Here is a 19,656-nt window from a genome sequence, read left to right as displayed (position 1 = left end):
GTGATACAAGATACTAGTGTATCCTAATATATCAGGAATAGAAATCATAAAAATCTTCTGACATAAGATGATACGTGGTATTTGTGCTTTATAGGGAACTCTTATGGCTAAAAGCTAAAAGACAGCTGTGGGGAAAGGCCAATATTCAACCAAGCAGTAATAGTGAAATTCCTACCACGGCCTGGCATCACGCAGAACTGTGAAAACTGTGGCTGGAGGCAGCAGAGCTAGTTTGGGGAGTGGAAAGGAGCTTGGTGTTCTGGGAGCAGAGGTTGTATAGCAGTAAAAGGCAAGATAGACACTGGAGAGGTGGGTGTTGGCCAGATCTTGAAGAACTCTGGATGCTCCCTATGGAATTCGGATGTTGTCCTGTAAGCTACAGGGAAGCATCCAAAAAATTAAGCTGGGGAAGGATATGGTTGGATTTGCATTTCTCAATTGACAATGACCACGTGCCCAAGGGCTTGGGTGGTGGGCGGCAGGTGGCCTAGAACAAAGGCAGGGAGATCAGCAAAGCGATGGACAGACCTTGGAAACGTCATGTTGAGTGAAAGGAGCCAGTCATAAAAGGCTACATATTATATGATTCCATTTATTTGAAATGTCCAGAATAGGCAAATCCACGGAGACGAAAAGTAGATTAGTGCTTGCCCGGGGTTAGGAGGGTTGGAAATGGGGAGTGACTGCTAACAGGTATGAGTGTTTTTGCAATGATGAAAATGCTTTAAAATTGACTCTGGAAATGGTTGCAAAACTCCGTAAATATAATAAAACTCACTAAATTGTATACTTCAAAGTGTGAGATTTATGGTTTGACTTAAATATCAATAGAGCTGCTAAAGGCAAAAGCCCACTGCTATGTAGGTAAGGGAACTGCACTTTTCCCACCCTTTTTAGCTCAAGCAGTAAGAATGTATGGTTCAGGTGAGGGACTTTTGCTTTTGGCTTAGACAACAGTCTAAGCTAGTAGACAAGCATTCCAGCTTGATATCTAGAAAGGCTGAATAAAATATAGCAATCCAATTTTAAGATGTCGACTGAGCTTACAGGAAAGACGAGGATTTCCTAGAGGCCAGATGTTAGAACTACATGTGCTCTTTAAGCAGATGAGCAACCTGGGAGGAGAGGAGCTTGGTCCAACAATAGCCATGGGGCTGGGTTTTATGCCCATGCACCAGCGGCAGAGATGATCTTGTGAAGAGGGAGCTTAATGGAAGCCCAGCTTCAAGCCAGATTTCTGAAGGGCTACGCACATAGAGAAAGGAGACTAGAAAAAAATCTGCTCACACTTACTCAATGTCAGAAGATGAAAAAACTCTTACTTCTTGTTGGTTTCCAGACAGAGCAAAGTTCTCTTGTAAGAAATCGGGATGTCAGTCTCGTTCCTTAAGCAGGTTTGGAGTTTGAATTTCTAGCTGACAAATTAACATAAAATTGGTTCAAAGGCAGTGCTGTTCCTGGGACATCTGGAAGAAGCAAACCTAAAACAGCTCTGGAGGGACCTTCCCCAATCCAGGCTGTTGGGACTTAGCACGGAACAAAATCCTACTGAAGCCGAGCTCACGGTCAAACACTGAAGCAGACACAAAGAACAAATCCATCACGACCAAGAGTCTAGACATTCAGCAACCAGGAATTTTACCCCTTTAACCCCACAACTTGACATAGGAAGATCAAATCTGAAAGAGACATAAAATACCACATTTTAAAAAGATGAGTTACTGGGCAGTTTGATGACATAAAGTAGAGGCATATATGTTAACATGTATAGGTCTTAAAAAGAGTGTTGAATTAGGGGCTGGCCTGGTGGTGTAGTGGTTAAGTTTGCATGCTCTGCTTCGGTGGCCTGGAGTTCTCAGGTTTGGATGCTGGGCATGGACCTACACACCATTCATCAAACCATGCTGTGGCAGCATCCCACATATAAAGTAGAGGAGGATTGGCACAGATGTTAGCTCAGGGGCCAATCTTCTTCACCAAAAAACAAAAAAAGGAGGTGAATTAAAAAAAAAGAAGAAGAGGGGCTGGCCCCGTGGCAGAGTGGTTAAGTTCACGTGCTCCACTGCAGGCGGCCCAGTGTTTCATTGGTTCCAATCCTGGGCGCGGACATGGCACTGCTCATCAGACCACACTGAGGCAGTGTCTCACATGCCACAACTAGAGGGACCCACAACGAAGAACATAAAACTATGTACTGGGGGGGGGGGTTTGGGGGAAAAAAAGAAAAAAAAAAAATTAAAAAAAAAAAAAGAAGAAGAATGTGCCCTCTCTAGCACACTACCATTTATATATAGAAGAGAACAATAGGAGTGGGAACTAGAATAAAATAAAATAGTAACAGGCTCCTGTACAGACTGAGGTGCTAGCAGGCCACGACCTAAGGCACTATAGCACAATAGGAAGACACAGGATTTAGAGCCAGATGGCCTCCATTTAAATCCCAGTGCTGCCACCTAATTGACTGGGTTACTTTGTTAGTCAAGTTACTTAATCACTCTGTGCCTCAGTTTCCTCATTTCTAACTGGCAGTTGACCATAGTACCTAACTCCTAGGTGCGTGGAGAGAATATACAGTCCTTGCCATGTGCCCTTAGCAGATGCAGTGGCTCCTGTGAGGTGCTGCCCAGACTCTTCGAGATTGAAGGACTTCCTCTCCAGCTGCTAGAAGAGCTGCAGACAAGAAGCTCTCAGCTGGTGGCCCCTTTCGGGACTTGCATCATCTGAGTCAGCTGCCTCATCCCCATCCTGGGGAGGCCTGCGGCCCACATGTGAGATTGTACAGCCCTGACTTCCGTCCCCACTGGAGACACCTCTGAAGGAGGAGCTTCGCTCTGCTTTCCAGGGGAGGCAACCCAGCTCAGCTTCTCTCCCAGCCTGGTCCTGCTTCCTTCTCTTCCCCTCCACAGATGATGAACCCAAGGACAATCCTAATGAAGTCCCTACAGTCTAATCTCTGCCTCAGGTCTGCTTTCAAGGGAGCCCAACATTTGGCAGCTGCTGTTATTACCATCTGAGACATATGGTTAATTGAACTCTCTGAACCTAAGAGTTCAAATTTAAAAAAATGCAGAAAGTGAAGGAGGGGAGACAAGACGAGAAAACACAAGGAAAGATGAGTCGCTAAGAAAAGAAGCAGATTTGAAAAAGAATGTAGCGTAAAGAGAGAGAGTTAGAAAATCTTAAGAGTTAAGAGACAGGGAAATAGAAAAAGGTCTGACATGTGTCTATAGGAAAAGGAGTTCGAAAGAATAGAATGGGGAAGAGCAAATATCTAAAAAGATAATGGCTGATATTTTTTTCAAAAGTGATGAGAGGTACAAATCTTTTGAATGAAGAAACATCAAATTCCGGCAAGATATATAAAATCCTGCTAGCCATATAATGGTCAAGCTGTAGAACACCCAAAAATAGATCTTAAAAGCAATTTGAGGGGAAAATCTTATCTAAAAAATGGCACAATTATACTGATGGCAGACGTCTCAAAAACAACAGTCTAGAAAATAGCAGAATGACCTCTTCTTCTAGTTGAGAGAAAGTTACCATCAGCTGAAAATTCTATATCCAGCTGTTCCATTGTTCAAGATTGGGGGAAAAGAAAGACTTTCTTAGACTGAGAGACTATTCCTATGCTTCTTCTGAAAGACCTATTAGGAATGATTTGGAGAAGAAATTTTTTTGACTTTTATTTTCAAGATTGGCACCTGAGCTAAGAAGAGCTGCCATTCTTCTTTTTTTTAAATTCTTTTCCCCAAAGCCCCTCCAGTACATAGTTGTAGATTCTAGTTGTGAGTGCCTCTGGTTGTGCCATGTGGGACACCGCCTCAGCATGGCCTGATGAGCGGTGGGTGCCATGTCTGCGCCCAGGATCTGAACTGGCAAAACCCTGGGCCGCAGAAGCAGAGCGTGCAAACTTAACCACTGGGCCACAGGGCTGGCCCTGGGGAAGAAATTTAACCAAGAAAACAGGCGTGGACTGGCATGCAATAAGTAATTTTGATCAAAGAAATTGGTGGTCATATGGGTAAATTTAAATAAGCGTTGACTATAAAATCAATAACGATGATAACAATACTGTAAGATAACAACAGTAGCAGCAGCAATAACAGCAATAATGACTGATTTCAGAGGGTTAAAAATAAGGAAAAGACAAATGAATCCGTGCCGAAAAGAATAGAGAAGCTAGAAGCAGTTTTATATACATATATACTATGCTTCATATATTATATATAGTATGCTATAATATATTTATATATAATTTGTATGTAATATATAATATTTATATAAATACATATTATAAATGAGTATTTGGTATATGACCCAAAGACCATTACAAATCACTAAGGAATGGATAGACTGTTTAATAAGTGTTTCTGGGATAGTCAACTCTCCAAATACAGAAAAATCTCTAGCTCATGGATAAAAGATCTAAATATGAAAAACAAAGTTTTTTAAAAAGCTAGTTAAAGATGTTATAATATTGTGTGAGGGAACAATTTCTCAAGCAAGACTCCAAAAGCAAAAAATATTTTGAAAATATGGAAACCTTTGAGCCATTCTGCATGCTACTAACTGAAAAATATAAGCAACAACTTAAAGAAGAGGAAAGCTGAATGGCCAATAAGTGGATGAAATGATGCTCAATCTCTATATTAACCAAGGACATTTAAACTAAAACAACGGGATGCTCTTTCACACACACCCCGTTGGCAACCCTGTAGAAGTCTGAGGACTCCAAGGGTTGTTGAGGATGTGGTAACAAAAGATTTTCATAAAATGTTGAAGGGGGCTGTGCATTAGCAAAACCACTTTGGAGAACAATTCTGCAGTCTTACTTAAGTGGAAGATGTACATAACTTTTTTTACCTTAAATTCTACTACTAGTTATCTTCCAAAGAAAACTTCTAGAAAATGTGTAGAAGGAGATATGTAAAATGTTGTATATTGCAGAAATATAAGCAATACCAAAAAAAAAAGTAGAAACACCTAATTGTGCATCAGTGGTGGAAGCTTCCTTTTGCAATACTATACAGAGTTGAAATAAATATGCTAGATCTTCATGAATTAATAGGGATAATTGCCAAAGACGATGTCAGGTAAAAAAAGTACGTTTGTAAAAGGATATGTGTCATTTGATGCTTTCATTTAAGTTTTTTAACTTAGTAAACCATTAAGTGTGCTGTCTGTGAATTTATACCTTGATAAAACTCAAAAGAATGGAACAGATGGCCCTTTGTTGTTATCTCTTCTAGAGCGAGAGGAAAATGGATGGGATGGGAGTGTGGATCTTTTGCTATTATTTGTAACTTTCTCTATCCAAAAAAAGAGAAGGAAGTAAAAAGAAAAAAACAAAAGAATGAAAGCTGCAGCAAACATGGTAAAGTGTTAATATCTTTGTCATTTGGGTGATTGGTAAAAAGGGTTTCTTTGTTTCCTACACTTACATATGTTCTAATATCTCATAATTAAAAAGAAAATAAAAAGAGAACATGATGCATGGCCTTCATTTATCTGACCTGCTGTCTTATTCTTCCGCAATGATAGTATTTCTGTAATTTTGAATCCTAATCTCAATCGTCTTCACTATGCTTTCACTTTCTAGATGGTAGATTTCCACACACGTATACACCTTTGCCATGTACAAACTCACCATGCTTTCCTTTCTAGTAGACATTTTTCTTTTGAACAAATAATATCTAGTTCCCATTTTAAAAACTTAAAACCCATATTTACTCAATTTCCCAGATTCTCTGTATAATATTCATATGTTGTTCCTGACAATTTTCCTATGATAATCACCTCTATAGATGCATCTTCTCCACTGTGTTGCTCTTTATCCAAATCAGTCATATTGTCCATAAAATCTGTTTTTAGTTATTTTTTTCCGGATTTCTTACTGTCTGCTCCTCAAATTCAATATAAATTTGTTTGGGGATGGCATCTCTGAGTCTCTGACAAGTCATTTCCCATCTGTTCTTTGTAAAACAAACTCTTCTTTCCAGTCACTATGTTGTCATTAAATCACAATTTAACATGGGAAAGGACTCTTTTACTATAGATATGGGAATTTTTTTTCCAGTAAGTATAAGTTAAAAGGGCTTAATTTAGAAAACAAGGTGTTGGTTCTTATTCTACCAACTAATTGTTGAAAACTCCATCTTCTTTTCTGAAGTCAAGCCCTATGATGAGAGAGAAATGAAGATACTGCCTGTGCCCTCAGGTCTCTGTTTCCTGACCTGAACTTCAAAGTCTCAAGAGGTATGCTATAGATGCTAATGACTATCTCGTTTGTTCCTCTGTGAGTCAGCAGAAGTGGGTAGTGATCATTGTCTGATGATTCCTGGCAGGTCTTCAGTCATCGCTTGCATACGTGCTCCAGTAAGATGGCATTCCTTCCAATTTGCTTCATTAGAACTATACATATTCATCTCCCATCCACTCAGTAGGGTGTTGCCTCTTACAGTTTGTTTTTTTCTCCGTGGGACGCTGACATCCTTTATCATAAACTGCTGGCATCTGTGGAATTGAGTGTTCAATAGGACAAAGAATGGTATTTCTGCAAAGTGTCACAGTTTTCCATAAAAAAGGCAGTGTGATCAATTCCAAAGATCATTGGGCAAAGAATGAGACAACCAGGGTTTGGTTCCATTCTTTTATTGTAGAGAAATGAGAAATCAACATCATTTTAAGATAAAATTCCCAGTCTTAGAAGAAATGTCAAGCTTTCTGGGGTCTCCCACAGACTGCACCCATTCTTCCTTCTCTTCTTGTGCCCCCAACACTCACAGGACACACACACATGTCACTTTCCTTTGTCCTTAGCCACACATTACTGGGAAGGTTTGATAAGCATAAACGTGTAAAATTTTGTATAAACTCCAAGGTTTTATATATATAAATTCCTATTAACCACGGGAAATCATTTCTTCTTCCATTTTGCTGTTTTCTATCTTCCTCCACGGTCCTACCGATTGACACTCCTTGCCTCATCGTCTTGAAAATGTGTTCATTCTGGCTTTCTGCCTAGGATTGTTTTTCTCCTCCTTGTCTAAGAAGCCATCATTGTAGTTACTGATCTAGAGGGCTCAAGGGCATTGTTTGAGGCCTTTTACCTTCCCCATTAGCAGGAAGGTGAAGTTGCACTTGTAACACAGAATTCATGATCAGTTCAGGCAAAACACACAGGACAGTTCCTGTCTCTGCAGGCCACTGCCTCTGTTCCCTGGGTCTCTTTGTGTCTCTAGCTGAACTAACAATTCTTAAGGTTCCTAGAAATTCAGTTTTCATCATATGTATAACAAGGTCTTATCCTAAAGCAATTTCTGGGGAGAAATTTCAGGTTGCTGAGAGAAGACATAGTGTGAAACCCAGAGGCCTCAAAATATTTTTACAAACAAAGATTCATAAAGGCAAACGCCCTCGCCATTATAATAACTTGAGTGAGGACAAAGCAAACTTTTCCTCTGAACAAAGGAATTATTTGTGCCCCTAAGATAGCGGTTTATGAATTCATTAATGGTTAACCCATGACCTAGTGGATAGATATTGTATTTATAACACAAAAAAGGGCTTTTCTTCTGTTTTACTCATTGTAGAAAATTTGGAACGCACAGAAAAGCATAAAGATGAAATAAAAATCTACCAGCCCCCATCTTCTCCCCTGAAGGGCAACAAAACATTTAGTGATGAAAGACCAATAATAGGTAATAGGAATTGTCAACTTAATGCCATGCATCGTGTGGTTACCTCAGTAACCTGGGCCGTCTGGCCACACACCTGTGCTCTTAATCCCTTGCTACTGACAATACTCTCTGATAATGTGCTCTAGGCTCTGAGAATAATCACAATGCCAACAACAAAATTATAATAATGGTTTAGATTTATTTAGCTCTTCTTCTGTGCCAGACACCCTACACGCATCATCTTGGTTAACCCCACAATAACTCTTTCAGGTAGAGACTATTACCCCCATTTGTTAGATGAGGAAACTGGGGCTTAGCAAGGTGATACACTTGCTCAAGACCAAGTGTACATTTAGTGAGCAGGGAATTAAAACAGGCATTTTGACCAGAATCTTTACTCTTGGGCATCTTGATGAGCATTGACTACTTGCCTGAACTATTTGGACTGGAAGGAATGTCAGTAGTCATCTTTGCCAAATTGCTTATTTTATAGAAGGGGTAACTGAAAATCAGGGACATGAAGCAATTTGCAGAAGGAAATAGAATCAGTTAATGACGTGTTCAGCACCTTGGCATCCTAGCTTGCAGCACAGTATTCATTTGATTGAGCTGGGCTCCACTTGGGGAAGTGGAAAGCGTGTTTCTGACCACTGGCAGTTTCTTTCAGGAAAACTATTTCATACTAGTCCCTAAACATCATTCCCTCTGTCATTTTTTCTGGTTATCCTCTGTGACATGCACACAAATTCTCATGTTTCATTTATTTTTTTATATAGTAGCAATTAACCCAAGGAAAAGTGCAGTTCAGCCTCTAGGATGTTAAACTACAGTTCCAAGAAACCGAAGGCAGTGTCTGAAAGCCAAAATTCCAATCCCACATAAGTCATGAAATGGACTTTTGACTCTCCAGTTCCAAATGTTAATATGCTGCTTGTGTGCAGAGGTAGACCCCAAACAAGAAAAAACAAGCCTGAAAAACCATGTCCCTAGCTATGGGGAGAAAATCTTTCTTTAGTGCTAAAGAGATGAAAGGTAATAGACTCTTTAACTTTAGCTCCGGTGAGAGAGATCCAGGTGAAATGTCTTCATTCTCTACGTGGCTGGAGGATTCTGTTTTCTACCCATTTTTCAATCAACAGAAGAGCAGAGTAAGACACAAAGGCAAAGGAACCAGGTAGTGAGGGAAATATTTAAGGTCACAAGGTGAATGAATCTCAGGAGCCAAGCAAAGAATTCCAAAGGAGCCATCTGCAAGAAACAATGGATTATGTCTTCTCCAAACAATGTTCTGAATGGACAAGCTCATATTGGGCAATCTCAAGCTTTCTTCTTGAACTCTTTGTGTCTCTGTCTCTCACCCTTTTACCTCTTACACAATATATTTCTTTAACCTCATATTTGCATTGAAGAGTAGGGGAAAGGTCCACAAAACCAAACTCACCAAAATTCTTGCCAACAGAATATCAGAAGGATGGCCAAATATTCTCTTTGGCTGGGCTACCCATCAAGCATGCATTGCCCAATGCAGCCATTATATTTCCTGAGTGCACCATCTGGGCACACCTCCTTCTTGTACTAAGCATGTGTAGAAAAAAGAAAGCCTCCCCAGATTTTCCTGTGCCCTAGAATTTCTTGTCTCACTTTCCCTTGTAAGTGACATAGAACCTGCTCCTTCACTGGCCGTACCTATGCTTTTAATTAGATGTGTTTTCGGAAGCATTTCAGGAGCAGCTAAAAAAATTTTTTTAAATGTAGGAAAAAAAAGTCCCCAATTATTTCACTTCTTGTGTCATGCTTTACTCGTAAAGGTTAGAAACGTTTTGTAGATGGAAGAGACTATATCAGCCAAATGTTTATCATATTTCCAGTGATGTCACTTCCATAATTATTCACAAAGAAACACCATCTGGAGCTTGATGAATATCCTTGCCAATAATTAAAATAATATTGACTTTATAGCCTAATTTATTTGACCGATTAGAAAATTCGGTAGGTGAAGAGAAAATCTCTAATATTGCAAACTTCGGCATCACTTACGGAAAGTGCCAGAAGATTCACTAGTTTATGGTGTTTTGTTTCTTCCAGTGCTCAGATTATTCTTACAAGTTTGGCACAAAGTAATACATTAAACCTTTAGTGCCCCTAGGATCCCAAATGCTACTTCCCCATTTTGAATATTTGATGATGTGTTGGTTTTAAAAAATCTACCATGCGTGTGTTTCCTTCCATGATAGTTTATCAATTCCATTATCATTCAACTAAGTAGAGTGGCCTAGAATTGCCTAGGCTTCCTGAGGAATTAAAGATAACCATCATCAATAAATATTTATTGAGCACCCTCTTATGGTTACGAGACTGTGCCAGGCATTGTACAAAATTGGATTACAACGACACAGCTACTGCCCAAAGGGGCTTGCAATCTAATTATAGACAACCAGATGAGATAAACACAGATGACAAGCTTTGGCCAGGCAACCACATTTTGTTCATCTAAAAGAGAGGGAAAAAACTGTAGTGCACTTTATTGGGTTATAAAAAAGATTTCCCCTCTTTCCCTATCCTTTTTGTTTATTTCAATTTGGGTTTAGGAAAATAACTTCGATTTGGGTAAATGTTGCTATCAATGAGGTCTTATGCAGGAATGATGAAATTGGAGGCACACTTTATAATTTTTCTTGCCTCTTCCTCCTTGTCTCCTTATATACCCCAGGGCTCAGACATCAGTGCCATTTAAGGCAGGAACAATTAGTCTCCAAAGAGTAGCCTCTTTAGAAGCAGCAAGGTTCATGGCCTTCCATATGTTCTGAGTCACCAAGGTAGTTTGAAGGGTGAGCTGAGAAACAGAATGATGAAGGGCGGTTAACAAAGATCCCTTGTGTTTTATATCAATAGCTCACAAAGACAGATTCCTGGACCAGCATCAGCATCATCTGGGAACTTCTTAGCAATGCACATCTTCAGGCCCCTCCCCGGGTCTATGGAATCAGAGACTCCAAGGGGATACAATAACCTGGGCTTTCACAAGCCCTGCAGGTGACTGAGGCACACTCCCTTGGAGAACCTCTGCTGTATATGCTCAATGATCACAATGGTTTGGGGACAACTCTGTTTTGCTACCCCTATTTGGTTCCAGATGGTATAAAAACCCCAAAGCAGAGATACTCCTAAATTGTTGCTTGACTGGAGTTGAAAAGACATCTTCATAATTTCAAGACAAACAGACTTGAGAGTTTAACAAGGAAGGACTGGAAAAATTTGGGGATGGGGAGAGAGGTCAAAGAGGCTTTCTAAAGGGATGTGTTTCTTAGGTGGGCTCCAGTTTACTTTCAAAGACTCTGAGGGTAAACACAGGGGCAGAAGCCTCTTTTAGTTGCAACAGTGTCTTTTGGGGTTCCATCAAGGACTTTATATAGCAGCCACTGCAAGTGTATTATCCCCGGTGATTGACGATATTGATTCATGAATGAAGACTCTGGGAGTGGAGATGATCTCAGATAGCGGAAAGGATTGCCTGCAAGCACCTGATGCCAGGAATTGCAAAAGTGGAGGTCTTAGCCTTGGAAATAGAGGAGATGAGTAAGGTAGCACATAGGCAAGACCAATCAGGAGAAATAGGAAGAAACTAATATTCCTCCAGAGAAATGGAAATGCAAATTATGGGACTGTGTGTGGTTCTTAGACAATGTATAGATTTATGACTTGGTTATCCAATGAAAGGATGAAAGGGGAAAGGGAAGAAAGAAGAGTGCCGGGACCAATGAGGTATTTGAGGAGGCAGGTCAAGGGAGTGCTAACAACTTTATATACATTATCTCATTTAATACTCACACTTACAGAAGTTATGTGACTGGCTCAATGTTCCTACGGTTTGTAAGTGTAATAGTCAGGACTTGAACTCAGGTCTGTTTGACTGCACATCCCATAGGATACTAACATGTATAAAATTCCCACTGTGTGTGAGGCTAAGAATTGTGATGTTTACTTCACTAAATCTCACAATGACCCACTTTTTGGTAGTGACTCTCACCCCCAGTGTAAGAAACAGGCTGAGAGAGAGGAAGCAGTTTCAACTATGGCTTGTTCGGGAAATCAGACCCCCGGTAGATCTAAAGCAGTGATAGATCTCAGTAGAGAGGGAAGCACACGGACTGAGTGAAGACACTTTCTGGTAAAAGAATTAGGCCATGCTTTGATTTCTTTGTGAGGGGAAACCTTATATTATCCTGGTAGGTTTCCAGAGTCCAGAGAAGGACCTTGCTTTAATGTCTCTTGGGGATGATAGAGAAGAAAATAAAAGGAGAACAAACTCTTCCATGCAAGGCAGTAGGGTATTGATAGAGCTCAATTTTGCTCTTTCCAGAATCACCTAAGTGGCTACTTTCAATGAAAAAGACTGGTTTTAACTCGACTTATTGTGGTGATCATTTCACAATAGATGCAAATATTGAATCATTATGTTGTACACCTGAAATGAATATGATGTCATAATACCTCAGTAAAATAATATAACCTGGAGATCTTTCAAAAAGAAAAAGAAAACTGGTGGGGGGACCAGTGACACAAGGATTAAGGATGGAGAAGCTTTTTGATTTAGAGTCTCAAGAATTCCTATTCCTGAAAGGAGCTTCAAACCAGCAGCGTCCTCAGGGATCTCTATAAGGACTCACAAATTACTGAACCAATTCGGAGCTCTGGTATTTTTGCTTCTCAAATTATTTTTCAAGGATAATTTTTTAGAAGTAGGTAAGCACTTTTGGAAATATAGGACTTGAAAGTAAATAGAGCCTTCTATTAAGAATTAACTAAAATAAAAAAGAATATATGTAGTTAATTTCAGGTTAGATTAATAGGGGCACATTATTATACATTGGTGTTCTAGGATGCTCAACAAGAGCAGCAGTTAATTTTCAAATGAATGTAAACGCTTCTCCCTCCTAAGGCTTTATATAATGCAGTTAAAAAAAAACGAATTCATTTAGCCATAATGTGCACATATATATTCTTTAACATAATTATGTATGTATGCCACACAGCTATCCATTTACAGAATTAACTATGCATAGTTTTACAGATTTAAGTATATACAAATATAATATTTATAAAGACTTATTAATATGAAACACTCACATACATCTAGGTATAGTGTTAATATTAAAATGTGAGGGGAAGCATTTGATGTTTTCAGTTTATGTTTTGTTGTACATTGAGGAGGCACATTTAAAAGATTTGTTTGCTTTAAAATACCTCAGTAAAGTTATTATTGTATATATAGGGCATTGGTTTCCTTGGCAAAGAATGATGCCGTTTAAAGAAATACTAGGTCATTATGTCCTAATGACAAGCATAATTAGGAATGTCTGTCTCCAAATTTCACAAGAATAGAGAAAAAGTTGCTCTGCGGAGCCCAGTTGCGCTCTCTACGCTATGGAGTCATTCAAGCCCGAGCCTGATTTGGGACAGGGGCAGGTGTAATTGGCCTAGCGTCTGCTCCTTCCAGCCTTGCAATTACCATAATAAGATGGACCATAGAGAGGTCAGAAGCTAACGGCCAGTTTGGCTATAGCCTTCTAAGACTGTCATCAGTGGGAGAACAACGAGTCCATTCGGTCAGAAGGAAAAGCTAAGTAGATGCTGGTAATTGGCCTACTGACAGGAGTGTCTGCAGCAAGACAACAGAAATAGGCAGCAGCATTGAAAGACGAGGTAGCAGAAATGAAGTAATGTGGGATGAATGACTCGGGGAATTAATAATTATATCATAATTAAGGCTGGCGGAGGGGGCATAGGAGAATGGTTAACTAGTTAAAAAATATTGTGGGCCGGCCTGGTGGCACAGCGGTTAAGTGCGCATGTTCTGCTTCGGCGGCCCGGGGTTCGCTGGCCCGGATCCCGAGTGCGGACATGGCACTGCTTGGCAAGCCATGCTGTGGCAGGCATTCCACATATAAAGTGGAGGAAGATCTACATAAAAAAAAATATGTATATATTGTGTACTGACTATGAATTCATTAAGGAATACAAACATATACCCATTACCAGTTCTCTTGATTTTTCCAAAGTATCCAGTCATTTTGCAAATCTCCATGGAGGAGAAAGCTCTACTAGCTGATTTGCAAAGTTCTAGGAATAATGAAATTTTATAATAGATCACTCCAGGGAAGTGTACTTTAGGATGGGATTAAAAAATGAGGCTCTCTTTTTCTTTTTTGTTTTTTTGAGAAAGATCTGCCCTGAGCTAACATCTACTGCCAATCCTCCTCGTTTTGCTGAGGAAGACTGGCCCTGAGCTAACATCCATGCCCATCTTCCTCCACTTTATATGTGGGACGCCTGCCACAGCATGGCGTTTGCCACGCGGTGCCATGTCCGCACCTGGGATCTGAACCTGTGAACCCTGGGCCATTGAAGCGGTATGTGCGCACTTAACTGCTGCAGCACTGGGCTGGCCCTGGGGCTCTCTTTAAGCATAGACTGCTTTTCTAAAAACTAATACTGGGGGCCATCCCTGTGGTCGAGTGGGTAGGTTCGCGCACTTTGCTTTGGCGGCCCGGGGTTTCACCAGTTCAGATCCTGGGCACAGACATGGCACTGCTCATCAAGCAGTGCTGAGGTGGCATCCTGCATAGCACAACCAGAAGGACCTACAACCAGAATATACAACTATGTACTGGGGGGCTTCCGGGAAAAAAATGTTGGCAACAGATGTTAGCTCAGGTGCCAATCTTTAAAAAAAGAAAAAACTAATGCTGGTGACATTGAGTTCTAGAGGTGATTGATTATTCCAATGGCTACATTATGCCCAAGGATGGGAACCGTGTGACCTTAACTCTCATTCTATCTGCTTTGGACCTGCAGGAATCTTCCTAGAGTCTGAACCAAGAGCCCACGAATAACTCCTGCTGCCTCCACCCTTTTCAGTGTTGGTCTGTGCACATCTATTATCTTGGGTTCAGTCCCTTTTGTGAATTAAAGCTTGAAGAATTCTTTACTGATGCTTCTCCACCAGCCTTTCCCATTGAGTATGAGTTCCAATTCAACAAGGACCGTCTTCACGGTGCTCCTATTTGACAAATCTCTAAGGATGAACAATAGCTGCTGTAATAAAATTCCGTCCAGTGACAATCTTCTACTAGTGTGCTGCTGTGGCATTTCTAGGAGTAATTCCTCCAAAGTGTCTCATGTACTGGAAAAAAAGGAAATCGGATAGAGAAAGAGAGAGACTCTGCTTTCTCTGGCTATTGAACACTGTTGAACACACAAATTACTTCATCTCTGCCATATCCTTCACACTCTGTCTCTCTACACATTTTACGTAACACATTAGCTTACTAGTCACTGAATAAATGATTCTTGAATGGATGAGTGAATAACATAAAGAGATCTGTGAGTGTAGAAGGACTCATGTGTTAATATAGGGTGACCATTTGTTGAACACTGCTAAAATGTTAACTGGAAAATTTCCATTATCTTTAGATACCTATATACATACATGTGATGACAGTTTTTGTAGATAACTCTGGTACATGGTTGCCAGATTTAGAAAAAAACCCAAATAACAGGAAATCCAGTGGGGAGTGGTGGAAGATGATATCAGAGAGATAAAAAGTAGTTGTGTCCTGATGAGAATTGTGTAAACCTATTCAAATGGATTAATATTGTAACTGAACACTTAGACAATGCCATCTGATGATTTGAAGATGGGAATACTGTGGCCGATTTATGTTTTTGGTGGTTAACTGGTGTATGGTTGTCAGATTCAGAATAAAGGAAAAGAAGAGGAAGCCCAGTTAAATTTGAACTTCAGATCAGAAAGAATAATGCTTGGGCATGGTCATCCCTATATGAAAACACTATTTGTTGTTTATCTGAAATTCAAATTTAACTGGCTTCCTGCATTTGATCTGGCAACCTCATTCTCGTGGCAGTGTGGATGATGGGTTTGGGTATGCTTAAGTGGAAGGCATGGAAACCAGTTTGGTGGGCAATGAATGGCTTGAACTAGGGCAGGGGACATGGGAACGCAAGAGGAAACTGAGGCTGAGCTGCATGAAGAGACTTCCTAAAGGACCCCAGTGAGGAAGAACCAGATTTGATCCCAGATCTCTCTGTCTTGAAAATCCATGCTTTCATCCGCGGTGGCCCACTCCTCTGTTAACTGTCTTATTCACTCACTGTTTTCTCATTATCTCAAAGTCCAGTGGGTCGAAAGACTATATTATTACGATTATGCAAAACCACCTCAGTGGGTACCAACCAACCTCAAGGACTGACTGTCCCTAAATAAAATGATCACTTCTGGATCAATTAGTGGCCACCTCTTGTTCAAGGTCAACCCTTGGTAACCCAGGGTTACTTCTCTCAGCAGGTGCTGCAAGCACAGCAGGTTCTGTGAGGGACCAGCTTAGCTTAGAAATAAAAATGGAGGAAGTTGAAGGATTTAAGGGTGACCATTTACTATGGTTTGCTTAAATCCTTGACTTACTATGTTCTTGACATAGGTAATCCCATATAATTTTCACATCAACCATAGGAAGTAGCTTTTATTGTCATCTTCAACTTACAGAACAGGAATCTGAAACAGAGATAGATTAATTTCCCCAAGTAAGCAAGGTGAGGAGCTGGGGGTGTTAATGAAGCCTTTAATGAGTGTCTATCACCAAAATGTTGGGTGTGTAAAGATGGAAATGAGAAATGTTTAGGATCATTAACAGGTATTTCCAAGCTTAAAAGCAATTACGGGAACAGATCTCAAAAGCATAAAGACATAGTTACAACGTGGGAAAGACCTTCTTATTAGCTGTGTGAGCTTGAGAAATATACATAAATGGCGGGATTGTAAAATGGGAAAAATCCTCCCCTCACAGGCTTTTTATGAGGAGAGCATGAGGTTTATAAACCAAAGATTCTTCATGAATTTGGTTATAACAGTTTTGGGGTGATATTTTAAAATCCAGTGGTAATTTTCTATATAGGAGCCAAATAGTATAATCACAATTTGAAATATTTAGTTCTGTTAAGTTTTCAATTCTTACAAGTTAAGATCATTTGTGATTATGGATTCAGTAAAAAGATTTTATTATGTAGCATCTATTAATAACATTTTTAGCCCCCGATTTTTTCCCAATAAACTTTTTACTATACTTTTTATGAAGTGAATCTTGACTTAAGGGTTCATCTCCCTTGGACCTCCTCTAAGCAGATTTACGTCTTGAGTACAAAAACAGTGTCATTAAATGAACTCTTCCTGCCTAAGGTGTCCCTCACCATGAACCCCGGACAGGATAATATAAGGCTCCGATCTTATGTAGCTTTGATCTCACTCTCCTTGTAGTAAGAGATATAAACTAGATTAATGTAGTGAATTCAACAAAAATAACCAGATTAAAGATATGTTTATGTGAAATGACCAAACCGGTCAAGCTGTGTATATTTCGTACATTGATTAACTGAATGATCTGATTCCATTAGACTCCTGGTATACCCAGGTTCCGTGTGAGACAGTTATGTAAACAGACACGAAAGCTGCTTAGGGTGAACATAGAGAAAACAGACCTCACGTCAAGTATCTTCACCTCTCCACATCTCTTTTGTATTTTAAAGTCCGAATGACTCCAAATTTCCTAAATAAATACATGCTTAGTTTTGTTTTTTAAGTAGCTAAAAATTCTTCTGCGAATTAGCAGAACTTCTGCAAATGCTGCTTCTAAAAAGAAAATGTTTACTTTTTTTTTTCCGGGAAGTATACATTTGCTTCAAAACAAGATTTTATAGCAAATTGAGAGAGGAAATGAATACTTTTAATCAGTTTGTCTACAAGTGCCTGAGGAGTCAAAGAAATAAAATAAATCAGGGAAAAACTACAGCATTGTTTTATTATATCTGAATATGAGCGGCAGACCTTAGGTCTGAAGGCTGGCAGATCTGTGTTATTTTAAGCTTGCTTGCAAATATGGGTAATTTAATAAGACAGTTTGTTTCTAGCTTTCCTGAACTGTGCAGCCCCTGTCCTTTCCCTTCCCTGTACAAATTCAGAGGCCAACCCCAGGTCAAATTTGGAGGACAAGTCCGGGTAATATAAATATGTGTTGTTGGGCCATGTTAAGAGTGGAGTGTGAGATTCACAATCCTTCCCTCTGGCTTTTTATTTCTTCATTTTTGGAGAGAATGTTGATTGAAGTCTTTAAAAGCATTTTAAATTGGAATGCTTTCAATTTCTCAGCCCAAGTGGCAATTATCTAGAGAAAAGTAGTTGATTGCATCAATATAAGAGTTTTCATCTGGGTTTGCCAAGGCATTTTTATTAAAATGAATTAATTAACTTTACTAAAGTTAAAGGTAGAACAGCACTTTTATTGTGCTTAATGGAAGGATTATGCTATGCAACTGGGAGGCTAGCTGGCAAAATTCAAGACGTGGATGTAGAGATCATCGACAGTAGTGGTCCTAGCATCCAGAATGCATGTTCCAGTTACCAGCTTGAAGGTTTGAAGACCAGTTAAAGACAAAATCAGACTGGAAGCAGTCACATAATAATTTAAGTACTGTCCCCTTCTCTCTCCCCATTTCTATGGCTTAAATCTACCTGCGGAAATTGCCCTATCTTTAGAGGTAGCTGTGGAACCCTACAATAATTCTATATTGGCACAATCTGGTTGCAACCCTCTGTATTTTCCCAAACTGTTCTAATTTGCAGTATGTTCAATGAGTTTGTCCTGAGTATTCGGATGTTTCAACAAATTCAATAGCCATGCCTATGGACAGAATATCTTTGTGGATGATTTTTAAAAATGACTTTCTACTTGGCTTTTAGATGCATTATGATGATTTTAGTAACTCATTTACCTTTCCTAATCAGGCACAGATCAAAATGAGCTTGCATTTCTGAGTACATATAGCTGACTGAAGGAAAACTGGCGTGTTAGATGTTAGAGTTATAAACTAGCTTTTAGGTAATTGACAAATTATGTAAGCCATTGTGGGGAAGTGGGTGTTGGCTACATTTTTCTTGCCTTATACGCCAGGATATTAAAGGGAGGCAGTTCATTACTGTGTACGTTGCTATAAATTGCAGAAACTCTGCCGCTGATTAATTTTAATTTCTGAAAATGAGAAAGAATGAGATAGTAATGCTGAATTTTGAAAAAAAATAGACAGGGAAACATGATATATTATTTGAGAGAGCAATTTATAAATAGGAAATATGTGAAATGCTTAAGATGTTTAATAACAAATTTCAGTATTCCTCCTGCAAAGTTAAATACAATTATTAACACACTCATTTTGAGGAAATAAGTTTGAAGGCCTAAATATGAATTTTCTTAAGAAGACCACAAACCTATCAGTTTTTTTCTAGTCTCTTCCCCATCATGGCCAGCAGACAAAGATCCTGTCACTTGATTTGATAATTTTTTTTGATGAATTGTTCAGTGGGTCATGTTTCCTGGTTTCGATTTTAATAACATTTTTATTATTTGTGGCTCGTAGCTTTCTTTTCTACATGTAGGTCAGTCCCTAGTCCAGGCTAGCAATTAGGCAACTTGTTCATTTATTTACAAACTTTCTCCAAATAAATTTCAAGTGGTGTATCGAGTGAAGACAATTTTTCGTCTTGTTGGCACACTGACCAGGGATGTCACATGGTGAGGTGACTGGAGGAGAGTAATCAGCATGGTCCAGAGGGAAAAGAACTGCCTTGGATTCAAGAGTCCTGGATGCCTGAAGGCCTGGCTGTGATCCTGATTGATTGAGTGATCTCCGAGCAGTCATTAAATCTACCGTTGGCTTTGTATGTTTGTAAAATGGTGTTGCAGTAGGGCCTCAACCAGAATAGGGGCCGAATAAACAATCTTGAATGCAGTTTCCTTCTCTCTCTAAAATTCCCTAATTCTATGATTATTATTATTACAGAGATACAGAATCTCAGGGATTGAATGAGTTTTGGGGTCCACTGACAATGGTGACTGACATTTCTTCCAAT

Source organism: Equus quagga, chromosome 12 (assembly GCF_021613505.1).
Source record: "Equus quagga isolate Etosha38 chromosome 12, UCLA_HA_Equagga_1.0, whole genome shotgun sequence".
Classification (NCBI taxonomy): Eukaryota; Metazoa; Chordata; class Mammalia; order Perissodactyla; family Equidae; genus Equus; species Equus quagga.
Note: the sequence above shows the minus strand (reverse complement) of the source record.